Source organism: Musca domestica, unplaced genomic scaffold (genome assembly GCF_030504385.1).
Source record: "Musca domestica strain aabys unplaced genomic scaffold, Musca_domestica.polishedcontigs.V.1.1 29, whole genome shotgun sequence".
NCBI lineage: Eukaryota > Metazoa > Arthropoda > Insecta > Diptera > Muscidae > Musca > Musca domestica.
In genome coordinates, this window is record NW_026712296.1 from 6,581,356 (window position 1) to 6,598,971 (window position 17,616).

Consider the following 17,616-nt stretch of genomic DNA (forward strand, 5'->3'; position numbering starts at 1 on the left):
ACCGTTATATGGGGGCTATACGATATTGTGGACCTATATAGATAATTCTCTGCCGAGGTATAAAGTACTCACAAGGAACTCCTTGTGTGGATTTTCAGACAATTCCGTTGAAAAATGTGGGTAAAATCATCAAAATACCGAATATCGGAGGGTACCGTTACATGGGGGCTATACGATATCGTGGACCTATATGGACAATTCTCTGCCGAGGTATAAAGTACCCACAAGGAACTCCTTGTGTGGATTTTCAGACAATTCCGTTGAAAAATGTGGGTAAAATCATCAAAATACCGAATATCGGGGGGTACCGTTACATGGGGGCTATACGATATCGTGGACCTATATAAATAATTCTCTGCCGAGGTATAAAGTACCCACAAGGAACTCTTTGTGTGGATTTTCAGACAATTCCGTTGAAAAATGTGGGTAAAATCATCAAAATACCGAATATCGGGGGGTACCGTTATATGGGGGCTATACGATATTGTGGACCTATATAGATAATTCTCTGCCGAGGTATAAAGTACTCACAAGGAACTCCTTGTGTGGGTTTTCAGACAATTCCGTTGAAAAATGTGGGTAAAATCATCAAAATACCGAATATCGGAGGGTACCGTTACATGGGGGCTATACGATATCGTGGACCTATATGGACAATTCTCTGCCGAGGTATAAAGTACCCACAAGGAACTCCTTGTGTGGATTTTCAGACAATTCCGTTGAAAAATGTGGGTAAAATCATCAAAATACCGAATATCGGGGGGTACCGTTATATGGGGGCTATACGATATTGTGGACCTATATAGATAATTCTCTGTCGAGGTATAAAGTACCCACAAAGAACTCCTTGTGTGGATTTTTAGACAATTCCGTTGAAAAATGTGGGTAAAATCATCAAAATACCGAATATCGGGGGGTATTGTTACATGGGGGCTATACGATATCGTGGACTTATATGGACAATTCTCTGCCGAGGTATAAAGTACCCACAAGGAACTCCTTGTGTGGATTTTCAGATAATTCCGTTGAAAAATGTGGGTAAAATCATCAAAATACCGAATATCGGGGGGTACCGTTATATGGGGGCTATACGATATCGTGGACCGATATACCCCATCTTCGAACTTGACCTGCCTGCAGACAAAAGAGAGATTTGTGCAAAATTTTAGCTTCCTATCTTAATTCGTTTAGACTGTAGCGTGATTACAACAGACGGACAGACGGACGGACAGGGCTAAATCGTCTTAGAATTTTACGCTGATCAAGAATATATATACTTTGTTGGGTCTAAAATGATTATTTCGATGAGTTACAAACGGAATGACAAAGTTAATATACCCTCCATACCTTTTTTGGTGGAGGGTATAAAAATGTTGATTATCCCACCTAGTGATTAAGTGATTAAAAATATAGTATTAATTCAATTGATGGAATGACCATTTTTCGTGTGAGTGTGCATTTTATGGTAACATCTCAAAAAAGTAATAAAAAACATTTAAAAATATTTAGTATCAATGCTTCTCTAGAAATTAACAACAAAACGCAAAAAAAAACCATTAAAATTTAATAATGCAGAAAAGGAAAACGAAAGGGCTTTGACATATGCTACTCTTTAGACGTGGCTGGCTTACATAATTCTTGCACACTGGTGTTAATGGAACCGTACAGTCATGGAACTGTATGGTCATAAATAAGTTAGGTTATTTAACCGAAATTTCAAGGATAAATGACAGAAACTAGGATCTTAAACCTGAGTTGTGAACAAGGTACATTAATATTAAATGTACCAAAGAATGCTTACAACAAATGAAACTATATATTGTGGCAGAAAACTATCGGACAGATTTTTTGCGGTGTGACTTCGTTTTTAAAGAAAGATATGATAAAATTCTTCTTTTGTTATTTTTCTGTTGTCTAGAGTTAAAACCGGAATCCTTTGTCGTAAATGGACAAAAGTAGCGATGTTCGGCCGCCCCGAACTTTTAATATCCTCCACCAATTCGAAGGAAATTGAAAATTTTCCCAAAAATTCTGTTCAAAAATACCGCTCAAAGGAAACCCGTTATATGGAGGAGTACCCATTACGAACTTTAAAAAGCAAAATTTGAAACTATAGCGGTAAAAAATATCTCCAATATCATCAAAATTGGGACAGTTCCTGTGACTAATGCCGCTAATATCATCAAAATACCAAATATAGGGAGGTTATAACGGCACCTGGACTATATGAAGACGAGGACCCACATAGACAATTTTCCACCATTGGTTGTAGTACCGAATACGAGCTTCAAATGCCAAATTTGAAACAATCTCGCTGAATAATGTACATAAAACATCAAAATACCGAATATCGGGAGGTATCGTTATATGTGGCTATACAAAGACGTGAACCTGCACACGCAATTTTTTGTCATATTCTGTAATACCCATTACCAATTTTAAATACTAAATTTTAAATAAACCCGGTAAAAAATTTCGCTAAAACATCAAAATAGCGAACATTGGGAGTTACCGCTGTGTGGATCTATGTATAGGGTGAGATAAAAAAAACTGCAACCAACTTCAGACTGCTGTCATTTCTAAGCCAATCATACGACAGCTGTTAAAATTATTCCACGCACAGCTCATTATATTGTTTACAAACGTACAACAGCATTTTGGTGAGAATTTTCCAGAAAAAAAGTTATTCGTGATGGAAATTAAGCGTGATAGTGTGCTTTCTTTATATTTGGCTGGAAAACCACAAGTGGCTATCGTTAGAGCACTCCAGCATTTAAATGTGAATAAATCTTTTGTGTCTCGTCGCATCGCTCGTTACCGTAATACTGGTAGCGTAGCCCGACGTCAAGGAAGTGGACGAAAGAAAACAGCAACATCAGTAGAAATGGTTCGAAAAGTAAAGAAGCGACTTGATCGAAACCCGCGTGGCAGTGGCTTAAAAATGGCTCGTGTGCTGAACATATCGCAATATTCCATTCGGCAAATATTGAAAAAGTAGCTCGGAGTAAGCCATTGAAATTCCAAAAAGAACTTACACCGCAACAGAAAGAAAATAGACTCAAAAGAGCTAAAGTGTTGCTTCGCTTGGCCGAAAGTGGTGAACTGCCGAATTTGGTTTCCTCCGATGAGAAAACATTCGTTGTCCAGCAGTTTGTAAACAAACAAAATGATCGTATTTTCTTACCAAAGAGGTCAGCTGAAAATGTGCACCTTCGTTTGGCCACCAGGACTCAAACGCCGGCCATGGTGATGGTGTGGGCCGCCATAACAGCCGATGGTCGCTGTCCACTTGTATTAATCAGAATAAATGCCGAATGTAATTGCGAAAATATTCTGGAGGGTGTATAAAAGCCTTGGGCACGCAAACATTTCGGCCGCAGACCTTGGACATTCCAACAGGAATCAGCACGCGCCAAAATGAGGTTCCTCGCTTTATTTCCAGCACACAATGGCCACAAAAATCTCCGGATACCAATCCGTTGGACTATTGTGTCTGGAGTATTTTGGGAAGGCAAGGTTGGCACTAAAAAATACCAAAGCGCTTCGCCGGGAAAGGTCCAAAATGCCGCAGAGCAACATTTGGGCAGCGTGTGACGGTTTCATTGGCCGTTTGAAGGCCATAATTCGTGCCAAAGGTGACCAATTCTAACAAATCTTAACTTATTCTAAAATTTGATGTTATTTCCGACATTTTTTGCTTTCATTCAATACAATAAAAAAATGTAAAAATTATGGCGTTTGACTTTGTTGCAGTTTTTGTATCTCACCCTGTACATAGAAATTGGTAGACTTCTGCTCAGCCTTTAAACTCTAGTCCCACGTCCCACGCCAAATTGCGAGTTGATTGGTCTATAATTGTGGACTGTAGAGCAACTGCAATGTCAAGAAAAGTACATAGATCCAGTCCAACCTACATATTTTGCGATTATCTCCGAAAAATTCAGACCACCTTCATGTGGAAGTTTATGAGGATCGGACCACAATGGCGACCTGTAGCGTCTCAGGGTACCGACTCGGTTTGGTGAGATGGGAAAATCTTATATAACTTCCTATGACTTGAAACAATTTTTTGAGGTGCTACAAACATTTTGGTCCAACCAACTTATAGCCCTTATGATATTCAGCCCCGACTATAAATATTCCATTTTACGACACTGTGTACAATCATTATGAAGTTGCTTACTGCACAGTGCAACCTCAAAAGCTTCGGATAACTACCAATGTTTTTCTGTTTTTGATTCATCCCCTCCAACCTTGTGGCTGTGTCCATTGCCTGGTAACATCGACTTATTAACCTTAGCCTTTGAGAGATTTGGCGGCTTAGAGAGAAGCCGATTGTTGGCTTGTTTGTTCCTTGATGTTTACATTGTGTCTTGCTTCTCATTGTTGACGTATGTATGTATGTAAGTATGTTGCGGTAGCTGTTTAGGCGGCGTTGGCGGCAACTTGCGAAAATCCATTCAATTGATGTCGTCGTCGCCCTCAGTGATGAAGGAGAATGGCCATTCCGTTGACTTGGATTTTTCTTTGCCGTGTGCGGCGCTGTGACAGCGATGCTGCAGTGTGACAGAGCTGCTGTTCATTCATTCACTGCCTATACTTCTCATCTTAGCCGAACAACAAACAACAACAGCCTGCCGCCACAGCCACTTTTGGTTTGATGCCTGAGCACTGATATTGTTTGGAAGCACTCTCTGTTTTGGTTCTGCCTTTTGCTCTGTTGTGAACGAATTCATGGCAAGTATGAATGAATGAATGCCAAGAATGCCTGTTGGTTGTGTCGGCACCATGGATAGCTGGCTAGATGGTCGGTCGCCTGACTGCCGGCTTAACTGCTGCTGTGCAGTTCGGCCAGCTGTGATACACACACTCCCAGTGTATATTTTGCTCAGCAAGTGAGTGGGGTTGGATGTGAGTGTGGCAGTTGTTTTTGTTGTTTGGAGGGTATCATCGTTCTGAAAGTAAAAAGCCTGCTTTAGTCTGTCGTCTGACGTTCAGAGAAGCATACATTGTGCAGGCGTGAATATACGTTTTTTCTCTCAACTCGACAATAAAACGTGCGTTGTATTTCCCCCCATACATTGGTTGGGGGAAGATAATAAAAAGGGGCAAAATATACGTATGAAATAACACGAGGGCGGGCGCGTGCTTTTCCGAGCTGTAACACATGATTTTCACAGGACGACTAGGAAGATGACCACAACAATAAGAAAAACAACATTGAAACAACATCATCGCCATCAATGCAAAAACGGAACACCAGCAACACTAGTGAACACCGGTGTAGCATTTTTTTTGTGTGTGTGGGAAAATAATATATTTGCTTATTTTTTATTCGCGTTAAGTGGTGTTTTTCAACACAATATTTTAAATAAAAAAAAAAAAAAAATAAAGTGAAAATTGTAAATGTTGATTTTAAAAATATACACATGTATATAGGTAGATTCCTAAAGGATGTTGTTTCATTGTTGCACTACCTCCATTCAACGGTGGGGGGTGGCTTTTCCTGGCATCATTCGCGTGTGTGTGTGTTAAGTGTAATAGTTAATGGCATATATATGTGCGTGTGTGTGTGTTTTTGTGATTTTAATTACGAGCAAATTCTTATCCTCTTAATTTTTTATAATATGAAAAATTTACACAAAACAAAGAATTAAAATCTTTTTTTTTTTTGCCAAAATGAAAAGCAAATTTTTTATTTATCGTAAAAAGAATGTGCATCTTGTTGTTTTGTTCAAGTCATTAACGATTTTTTTATGTGTAACACAAATGATCGTCAAGGCTGAGAATAAGCAGCATCCAATTGGATACCTATATTGGATTCGGAGAAATAATTTATAATACCATATTGCAATTGGAGAAACAAAAAACACAAGGTGGGCAATGTTTTCTAACAGCTTCTTTAATTTGATAAATAATTGCATTGAGTTGTTTTACAGAACAAACAATCTAATAAAATATCGAAGTTTTCGTATTCGTATTTGGAAAACATTTACTGTACAAAAGAATGCTAACAATTTGTATGGGTGATTAGAATTGAAATTAAAATGTTGTTCGTCCTATTTATATTATCGGACAAGTGGAATCAATAAAATAAAATGTTAACTTTCAATATGGTTGTTACCAAGTGCATATATTTTTAGAAAACCATAATTATTTTAAACATTTTGAATAATTATAGCCCAATCCTCACGAAATTTTGCATGGAAGTTGGGACTAGGGTCAGAATAGAAGCCTATTGTTTTTGGAGAAATGGAATGAACAGAAAAATGTCCTTATTTTGCAGTTGGTCTACAGCAATTATAGACCAGTCGAAGCGGAATCTAGCATGTGGCTAAAGTTTAGGGCTGGTCGCAAGCCTACCATTTTGTTTGTAATATAAATCATAACTTTTATGTAGAAACCAGTAAGGAAAAGTCAAAAGTCGGGCGGGGCCGACTATATGATACCCTAAAGCACTATGAATATTTAGTAGAGTTCCCGTAACAAAATAATTTATTTGAAGCAGATCATATCACCTATCAACATTTGGCTTTAGAGCAGTTACAGTTTGGTTTCAGAGGTAACAAATATATGAAAGGCATATCCAATTCTGAACCGATTTACACCAAAGCACTTACTTCTAAACTGGTTTCGGTGGGATGTACCAAAATTCAGGTAATTTGGCCATTTGGTGCACAATAAACCTTATATCGGATAAAGATATATATGGGAGCTATATCCTAATCTGAACCGATTTCGATAAAATTTGAAGGATGTTTTTTCGAGCAGTATCTGATGTCCTGCTGAAGCTATAGCTATATCTGAACATAAAAACCGCGAATATTTTTAATCACTTCACTCCTGACCGTTACATTGATGCTCATATCCAAGATATCGCACATATTTACAATCTCATATATCAAGGTAGGGGATGTTAGTTAGACCGCTTATAACTCAAGAACGGCTGGGCGGATATTGACAATTCTCACAAATTCGGAATGGCCTCTTGCCAGAAAAGCATAAAATCTCGTGAAAATATGCCAATAAAAAAGTGAATAATTTTTTTTATTTTTGTCATATTTTTATCGCATGAGATTTTTTCATATTTGATTTACAACATTCAATTTTACGTTTGGTAATATTTTTTCACCTTACAACACTATGTTATTCAATTATTCTGTATTATATTCAAGTCACAATTATCGTCCGATTCTTAAGAAATTTTGCATGGGGATAGATTTATGGTCAGAATTAAAGCCCATTGTTTTTCAAGATGTATATTTAGTGGTTCAAATGGACCAAAAATTAAAACTTTTCTGATCTTGCAGTGTCTCTACAGGTCACAATTAAAAACCAAGCGGCACGCAATTTTGCATGAGGTTAGGGTTTAAGACAGGGTAGAAGTGAAGCATTTTGGACGACCCTAGAATTATATCTAGCGGGTAAAATGGATCACAACTTTTGTGCGAAATTGGTATGATTTGTGCAGGACATTATGGCATTATTTCACATGATCGACTAAAATGGACTGCTTGGACCTTTGGAGGTTCTACATGTACTCCCTTGATGGGTCTTAAATAGAGCAATCTGTAGACAAACTTATTTGGTCCGAAAATGATCAAAATTTCGTTGGAAATTGGGGCAGAAACGATTGAAATACCAAGTTCAAAATACTGAAAATTTGGAGGTACACTTATATGGCCTAAAACGGTAAATACTAATCATCCTAGACACCTGATCAACTATTATGGAACATTTTCATACTCTACATAAAATAATATGGACATTATTTTGAATCTAACAGACAGAACTTTGGAATTTTGTGGATATCAAAAAATTATATATTTTATGAGACCGAATATTTGGAGGTGACAAATTTTATGTACCCTCCAGCTTTTTTGGTGGATTATATAACAAATATGGTCATAAGTATTTAGTACCGTGTAACGTATTAAACTTTCGGCCACATAGACATAGTAACCTCTCTTTATTCGATCAATCATACTTCTGCTTAGAATTTGGCTCTTCGGCAATATTTATTTCCCTTATCAGTTGGGTGTTTTGATTTTGTTGTTGTAGCTATTGCGAATACAGCTTAGCATATGTTTGTAGTCGTATTTGTGCTCTTAAAAAATGTTGTCATTTGGCAGCAAACGTTCCATGTCATTTTATTTCGTTTTTTATTCACCGCCATCATAAATTTCCCTTTAAATTGAATTATTGAGATATCCAAAACTGATGCTTCGCCAGGTTGTGGTTGGTTGGTTGGCTGGCTGCTGCTGCTTGTTTCCGTTCCGTTGTTTTTCATTCTGTTATGCCGACATGGAAATTCATAAATATATCGATACTGAATTCAGCTATTTTCCCCGCAATGTTTGTTTTCATGTTCTTCTATCGCTGTTCGGAAGTGAACATTTGAATTTTTAATTTCTTCCATTCGAATTCATAACTTAGTGCCATTGTTGGGAATTTTGATAGATATTCAAGTGTTATTGCAGATTAATTGGTTATCTCGTCTTATTCGGTTTTAAGTGGTGAATTGGAAATAATTTGATGTTTTATTTTGGTTTTATCTCTGTTCTTTTAATTTTGTTTCGTTATTTGCTCTTCTAAATATGACTAATTGAATTTTGAATGAATGAATAATTTTCGTAGCGTTTAAGGGAGCGTCTAGAAACGAAGTTAAGTTCTGCTCGTGCACTAGAATATTCGAACAAAAACATGTCAGTTGTTACTAACAGAAATTTAGAAAATTGATGTTAAATAAAAACCAGTAAAGAAAGTCTTAAAGTCGGGCGCAGCCGACTTTATGATACCCTACACCACTTTGCTAATTTAGTAGAGCTCCACATAACAATTAAAAGTTTTTTGGAAGAATTCAATCATACACGCTATGATTATAATTATAATTTAAAGTTCAAAGGACTAAATATGCCGAAGCATTTGTGTCTTTTAAATTCGGACTTGTATTGCCCATTTGGTGCACAATGAATTTGAAATCGGATAAAAATATATATGGGAGCTATATCCAAATCGGAACCGATCTCGATTAAATTTGGCAAAGATATTTCTGTATTTGTAGCTGTATTTGATATATTTCCCTGAATATCGTTGCTACGGAGTGCATATTACGGTTGTAGGTAACAAATATAACAAATCGGATGAATAATATATATGGAAGCTATAGCTATATCTGAACCGATCTTCACCAAATTTGACATACTAGCTTCTAGATTGAATTCGGTCGTAAGAGCCAAATTCCGTGCCATTTAGACAAATATTAGACATTTGGTGCACAATCAATGGTAAATCGGACGAAGTTATATGTGGGAGCTATATCCAAATCTGAACCGATCTCGATAAAATTTAGCAAATGTATTTCTGAGCTGTATTTGATACATTTTCCCAAATATTGTTGTTACAGAGTGCATATTACGGCTGCGGAGGACAAAAATAACAAATCGGATGAACAATATATATGGGAGCTATAGCTATATCTTAACCGATTTCGATCAAATTTGACATACTTATTTTCAGGCCTAATTTGGGTGTATATGCAAAATTCCATTCAATTTGGGCTGATATTACACGTTTGGTGCACAATAAAAGGTAAATCGGACGAAGTTATATATGGGAGCTATATCTAAATTTTACCGATTATCGCCAATTTCAATAGGGTTCGTCCTTGGGCCAAACAAATGATCTGTGCAAAATTTCATCTTGATCGGGCAATAAATGCGACCTGTACTTTGTTTACAAAAATACATGGACAGACTGACAGACGGACGGACGGACATGCATAAATCGACTCAGAATGTGATTCTATGCAGATCATCAAAAGGAACTATGGGTCTATCTCGTTTCCTTTTGCCTGTTACAAACAAATGCACAAAGACATAATACCCTGACCACCTTGTGGTGTAGGGTATAACAAGGAAATATTAGGATTGGAAAAATAGGAGCAAAATCGGATTATCTTTCTCTTTCTATGCAGTTAAATATTTTTATTCCATCAGCCAGATGACAACAGAGGGTATATATAATTTGATACGGTCAAAACGTGCTAGTCGAAATAACGGTTTTAGACCCTAGGTCTCTTTGGACCAAATCCGTTTTAGGACATTTTGAGTCGATCTAGCGATGTCCGCCCGTCCGTCTGTCTGTCTGGCTGGCTGGTGCCTTCAAATGTCACACGTGCCAATATTTTTATAAACCCAAGGTCTGGTGTTAAGATGGAATATATCGGTCCACTCCTTCTGGCACTTCTCCAACAAAAGGTCAAAATTTTGAATATCCATAAGGCTCGTAAAAAGCGAAATTAACATCGGAATTCATTTATTTACAGGATCTGTTAAAAACAACGGTAGGGATTGGACCATTCATTCTGGTACCTCCCGCACAAAGGGTCAAAGTTTTGAATAACCAAAACATTTATAAAATCCGAAATAAGCATCAGTTTATCTTTAAATTTCACACATCCCATTATTTCCACTAACAAAAGATCCGTTGTGAATATGGGATATATCGGTCCACTCCTTCTGGTACCTCTCCGACAAAGGTTCAAAATTTTGAATATCCATGAAGCTCATAAAAGCGACATTAATATTCGATTCCATTCCAGACTTAGTACATCTCAATATTTCCAGAAACCATGGAATGGAATTCATGATTTCGCATAAAATTGAATATAAATGTTCGACTTTTTGTAGTTTTGGCTTAATTATATTATTATCTGTATTAGATGAAGTATGAAAATGGAATGATTCCATCGACTATATCTGGTACCTGACTCACATCATCTAAAAATATTTCAAACAAACTGAAGGAAGTAACCAATAGAGTCGAAACCTGACACGTCGCAATATTTATATCATATTTATTTCGGTCTTATACGAAATGGGTAATATTGGTCCATTCCTTCGGAATATACTCCATAGAGGGTAAAAAATTTGAATAATCAAAACAGAAGTCAAAAAATATTTAAATAATCGAACATTGGCTGAGGGTATACATCTGTCGGCAATACCGACCGAGACTTTTTAACTTGTTTATGAAAATTTCAACCTTTCGTGGGGGAGGTACCAGAAGGAGTGGACCTATATTGCACATCTCCGAACTCGATTTAAGTTTGATAATAATTTTACGATGTACCAAGTTTGGACCAAATCGGATACTTCCGTCGAGAGTTATCGTGCGCACCATACAGACAGACGGACGGACGGACTTCGCGAAATCGAATCCAAATATCCTGAAACGGATTTGGTCCAAGAACACTTATCGTCTAAAGCCGTTATTTCGCTCAGGCACGTTTTGGTTGTATCAAATGATATACAGGGTGATATGAAAAATTTTTCTAGAAAAAAAGTTATTCGTGATCTTCTTGGCTCGTGAGCTGAGCATATCGCAATATTCCATTCGGAAAATATTGAAAAATGAGCTCGGTTACCCCGAGCCATTGAAATTCCAAAAAGTGCAAGAACTTACACCGCAACAGAAAGAAAATAGACTCAAAAGAGCCAAGAGTTGCTTCGCTTGGACGAAAGTTATGAACTTCCGAATTTGGTTTTCTCCGATGAGAAAACATTCGTTGTCCAGCAGTTTGTAAGCAAACAAAATGATCGTCTTTACTTGCCAAAGAGGTCAGCCGAAAATGTGCACCTTCGTTTGCCCACCATAACTCAAGCGCCGGCCATGGTAATGGCGTGGGCCGCCATAACAGCCGATGGTGGCTCTCCGCTAGTATTAATAGACCGTGGCATCAGAATAAATGCTGAATATTATCGCGAAAATATTCTGGAGGATGTATTAAAGCCTTGGGCACACAATCATTTTGGCCGCAGATCTTGGGCATTCCAACAGGACTCAGCACCATGGCACTCAGCACGCGCCACCCAAGAATGGTTACAAAATGAGGTTCCTCGTTGAACTATTGCGAATTTTGGCAAGCAAGGTTGGCGCTAAAAAATACCAAAGCCCAAGCGCTTCGCCGGGAATGGGTCAAAATACCGCAAAGCAACATTCGGGCAGCGTATGACGGTTTTATTGGCCGTTTGAAGGCTATAATACGTGCCAAAGTTGACCAATTCGAACAAATCTAAACTTATTCTAAAATTTGATGCTATTTCCGACATTTTTGCTTTCATTCAATACAATATTAAAAACAATGTAAAAATAATGGCGTTTGGCTTTGTTGCAGTTTTTTTTATCTCACCCTGTACATATTACATGTAAATGCAGAAATATATAATATTATTAGAGTATTAAATTTATGTTACTCTTTGGAACTTCTTGTGCAGTGTAATAAAACTAGATTGATCTCCAGAAACACTAACTTTGCCTTTAAGCATTATTTAACTAAATCTAGATGTTACATAATAATGTAACCACATTTCTTCAGATATCTTTGTTAAAATTAGGAAAATACCAATTGAAATGCTTTTAGATATTTCACAGTACCAATGTGTTTTTTAGGCAGTTGTCATCGGTTTGCCTAATGTATGTACTTCACAGCGAAATGATTCATTGGTTCGAGTTCGATTCTCATGTGAAAACCATAAATAAAAATTGACCTATTTTTACTGTTCTCCAGCATGACATTTGAGCTACTTAAAACAAACGGAGAAACACGTGTTTCCATTCTTGTTGGAGTGGTTTTTACTTTGTCTACACTTCCTAGTTAACATCAAAAATTTGTTTAAGCATTCCATTTTTATTGTAATCTGAACATGTGTTTTCGTTTTGTGTAACAACATTGTTTGGAAGATATTCACTTAATTACCAATAGCATATTAAACTCTACACAGTGTTATGAGTTATAATTTTAAGGGGGGTGAGATATTTAGGTTTGGGGATGAACATTTTTGATAAGCATATTTATTTATATATAAGATATTTAATATATATGACATAATATGATTTTGAAATAAAATTACCTCTAACAGTGGCGCCACGTACACAACGTAAACAAATATAAGGCATTAAGTTTGGCCTGGCCAAAGTATTAATATATAACATTTTTATATAAAAGTATCTGAATTGAAACGTGTTAAACTTTAAACTACAAATACCAGTAAGACAGTTTGGATAATGCTATTAAACTTTACAGAAAACCATAACGAGGGCGAGGCCATTAAATGGGGGTGATACCAAAACGGGAACCTAATATTATACTATAAGGAATGTTATCTATTTCGAGTCTTAAATATCAAATTTAAAACAATTTCGTGGATAAATGTAACCAGGATTATCGAAATACCTAATATATGAGTACCGTTATATGTGCGCTATAGGAAAACGTGGACCTAGATATTCAATGTTCTGCCACTGGAGCTAGAACCCATAATGAACTACAAATACCAATTTTTAGACAAATCCGTAGAGAATTCTGGCAAAAATCAACATTTTTTTCTCAAAAGTGTTCTTCGTATTTTTATCTGCAATGTTGCCGTAGACACTATATATACCTAAAATGCACGGATTCAGAGGAATCATAAATCCAAAAATTTCCAAAATTGTGGAAGACCTTACTGCCTCTATTTAGGTTACTTTGCGATGCAAACTTTAACAACGTTGATAAATGTGTCTTCTGTAGCTCTGCTCCCATTGAAAAAATTGAATTTTGTTACAAAATGTTATTCCACATTTTGATCCTTTCAAATGATTGGGCCGGTCCGGTCCCGTGGAAGACGTGGACCTGCACAGAAAATTGTCTATCATAGGCTGTAGTATCCACTACGAACATCAAATACCAAATTTGAAACAATTCCGGTGAAAAATATCGCTAAAATCATCAAAATACCGAATATCGGGGGGTACCGTTATATGAGGGCAATATGAAGACGTGAACCTGCACAGACAATTTTCTGTCATAGGCTTTAGAATCCACTACGAACATTAAATACCAAATTTGAAAGAATTCCGGTGAATAGTGTCGCTAAAATCGTGGAGACGTGGACTTGCACAGACAATTTTCTGTCATAGGCTGTATTATTCATTTCAAACTTCAAATACCAAATTCGAAACAATTCTGATGGATATTGTCGTAAAAATCATCAAAATACCGAATAACGAGAGGAGGCTATACCAAAACGTGGACCTACATGGCTCATTTTCAATATTAACAATTCTGCAGATATAATATACATTTAAGTAAAATTTTATCAAACTACTTTATGTATACTTTATGGGGTCTAAAATATGTATACTTTATGGGGTCTAAAATGTATATTTCTAGGTGTTACAAACGGAATGACAAACTTAATATACCATCCGTACTATGGTGGAGGGTATAAGAAATTGGTGCAATTATACCCCACCAACCCTTATTTTAAATTCAAGCTCTATCCGCTTGACAAATAAAATGCACTCAATTTTTATTAGCTCTAGTACACTTATAGTTCGAATTTCCGGAATCCGAGCTTTATATCACAACAGCACACAACATTTCTTGATTCTAGCTGCTGCCATTTCTACTCTACTCTTTAAACCCTACACCATTTAGTGGTGAGGGTATTATGTATTTACGCATTTGTTTGTAACATTTAGAAGGAAGCGACATAGACCCATAGCTACTTTTGAGGATCTTCATGGAATCATTTTCTGAGTCGATTTATGCATGTCAGTTCGTCTGCCCATGTACTTTGGGAATAAAAAGCAGGTCGCATTTATCATACGTTTAAGATGACATTTTCCAAACAATATTTGTTTGGCCCATCGACGAACCCTATTGAAATTGGTGAGAATCGATTCAAATTTAGATATAGCTTCCATATATATCATTAACTCATTATGGGTTAATTGTACACCAAATGGCCAATATCATCGGTCTAAATGACCTGAATTTTGGCACATTCGACCGAATTCAATCTAGAAGCAAGTACATCAGATTTGAAAATCGAAAACAATTTCGTGGATAAATGTAACCAGGATTATCGAAATACCTAATATATGAGTACCGTTATATGTGCGCTATAGGAAAACGTGGACCTAGATATTCAATGTTCTGCCACTGGAGCTAGAACCCATAATGAACTACAAATACCAATTTTTAGACAAATCCGTAGAGAATTCTGGCAAAAATCAACATTTTTTTCTCAAAAGTGTTCTTCGTATTTTTATCTGCAATGTTGCCGTAGACACTATATATACCTAAAATGCACGGATTCAGAGGAATCATAAATCCAAAAATTTCCAAAATTGTGGAAGACCTTACTGCCTCTATTTAGGTTACTTTGCGATGCAAACTTTAACAACGTTGATAAATGTGTCTTCTGTAGCTCTGCTCCCATTGAAAAAATTGAATTTTGTTACAAAATGTTATTCCACATTTTGATCTTTACAAATGATTGGGCCGGTCCGGTCCCAAATTCGAAGTTTTGATTCTTTATGGGAGAAGTACCAGAAGGAGGGAACCGCTTTTGCTCCCATTATCTTTATAAGGTAAACCAGAAAATATTCGATACATCTGCAGCGAAGAGGCCAACAGCTTCGCAAATATCTGAATAAAGATGAATTCAAAATATATAAGAATGTCCATTGATTACTGATGATTCAGCCATATAAATAAGGGCATATTAATTCTGTCATTCCGTTTGTAAGAATTGAAATGGATGGACTTTTTGGAAACACATCATACAAAAAGTAGTATTACTAAATGTTGTATTGTCAAGAGTCGTTTAAGACTTCATTCATTATATAATGATATCATTTTATAATGATACCCCCTGATTCGTTAAAGACTTCAGTGAAGAAGATTGTCGCAATTTATCCAGGTTTTCATATAAGAATGGTAAAAAAAAAGAATTTGGTTTTTTTGGGTATTTTATTTGAGTGCAATTTTCTAAATATCTCCATATGAAGTAGCAGTCAACATTGTATATCAAAGAATTTTAAAATTCTGGCTCTTCCTATATATCCAAACAGTGATCTACATACCGAATTTCATAATTCCAACTCTATCTGTACACTCTATTATTCTACACGCCCCTTTTCATTCACTATACAGTTTGGATTTCCTAAAACGCCACATTGTCTACACTCTATACTAAATTTAGTACTTTTCATACACTATGCTATACCGCAATGTCAGCTGTTTTTAGTACTTTTAGTACGCTTATAATCCGAATTTCCAAAAAAAAACAAGTAAAAAAAAACTGTAAGTTCGGCCAGGTCGAACTTTGAATACCCTCCACCATTTGGAACGAATTTGACAATTTTCAAAAACAATTAAATCCGTTAAAAATTCTGTTAAAATCCTAAAAATGCCGAATGTAGCTGTTACATTAGGGTCTATACGACGACATGGACCTGTATAGGTAACTTTTGTCAAAAATACCGAATATCGGGAGGTACTGTTATATGGGGGCTATACGAAGACGTGGACCTGCATAGACAATTTTCTGTCATAGGCTGTAGTATCCATTACGAACTTCTAATACCTAATTTGAAACAATTCCGGTGAAAAATATCGCTAAAATCATCAAAATACCGAATATCGGGGGTACCGTTATATGAGGGCAATACGAAGACGTGAACCTGCACAGACAATTTTCTTTCATAGGCTGTAGTATCCACTACGAACATTAAATACCAAATTTGAAAGAATTCCGGTGAATATTGTCGTAAAAATCATCAAAATACCGAATATCGAGAGGTACCGTTATGTGGAGGCTATACCAAAACGTGGACCTACATGGCCCATTTTCAATATTAAAAGTCCTGCAGATATAATATACGTTTAAGTAAAATTTTATAAAACTACTTCAATTCATTCGGAAGCTAGAGTGATTTCCACAGACGGACAGACAAACATACGGATAGAGGGACAGACGGACGGACATCGCTAAATCGAAACAGAATTTTATGCTGATCAAGAATATGTATATTTTGTGTTGTCTAAAATGTATATTTCGAGGTGTTACAAACGGAATGACAAACATAATATACCCTCCATACTATGGTGGAGGGTATAAGAAATTGGTACAATTATACCCCACCAACCCTTATTTTAAATTCAAGCTCTATCCGCTTGGCAAATACAATGTACTCAATTTTTATTAGCTCTAGTACACTTATAGTTCGAATTTCCGGAATCTGAGCTTTATATCACAACAGCACACAACATTTCTTGATTCTAGCTGCTGCCATTTCTACTCTACTCTTTAAACCCTACACCATATAGTGGTGAGGGTATTATGTATTTACGCATTTGTTAGTAACATTTAGAAGGAAGCGACATAGACCCATAGCTACTTTTGAGGATCTTCATGGAATCACTTTCTGAGTCGATTTATACATGTCAGTTCGTCTGCCCATGTACTTTGGGAATAAAATGCAGGTCGGATTTATCATACGTTTGAGATGACATTTTCCAAACAATATTTGTTTGGCCCATCGACGAACCCTATTGAAATTGGTGAGAATCGATTCAAATTTAGATATAGCTTCCATATATATCAACCCATTATGGGTTAATTGTGCACCAAATGGCCAATATCATCGGCCCAAATGACCTGAATTTTGGCACATCCGACCGAATTCAGCAAGTACATCAGATTTGAAAATCGGTTCAGATTTCATGTTTAAATCCCTCACGTGCAACAGTGATATATGATACCGGACATCAGATACTTCTCG

At 36.4% G+C, this 17,616-nt stretch overlaps 1 protein-coding gene across 5 annotated transcripts in view; it reads left to right on the top strand.

The window, feature by feature from the left end:
• Positions 1 to 4,970: 4,970 nt before the first annotated feature.
• The window catches only part of LOC101889444 (collagen alpha-1(XVIII) chain), a 662,143-nt gene continuing 649,497 nt past the window's right edge, over positions 4,971 to 17,616 (top strand). For all 5 annotated transcript variants that reach the window (XM_059124488.1, XM_059124489.1, XM_059124490.1 and 2 more), the window contains exon 1: positions 4,971 to 5,057. The gene's annotated coding sequence lies outside the window, so the exon portion shown is untranslated. The remainder of the gene's footprint in view (positions 5,058 to 17,616) is intronic.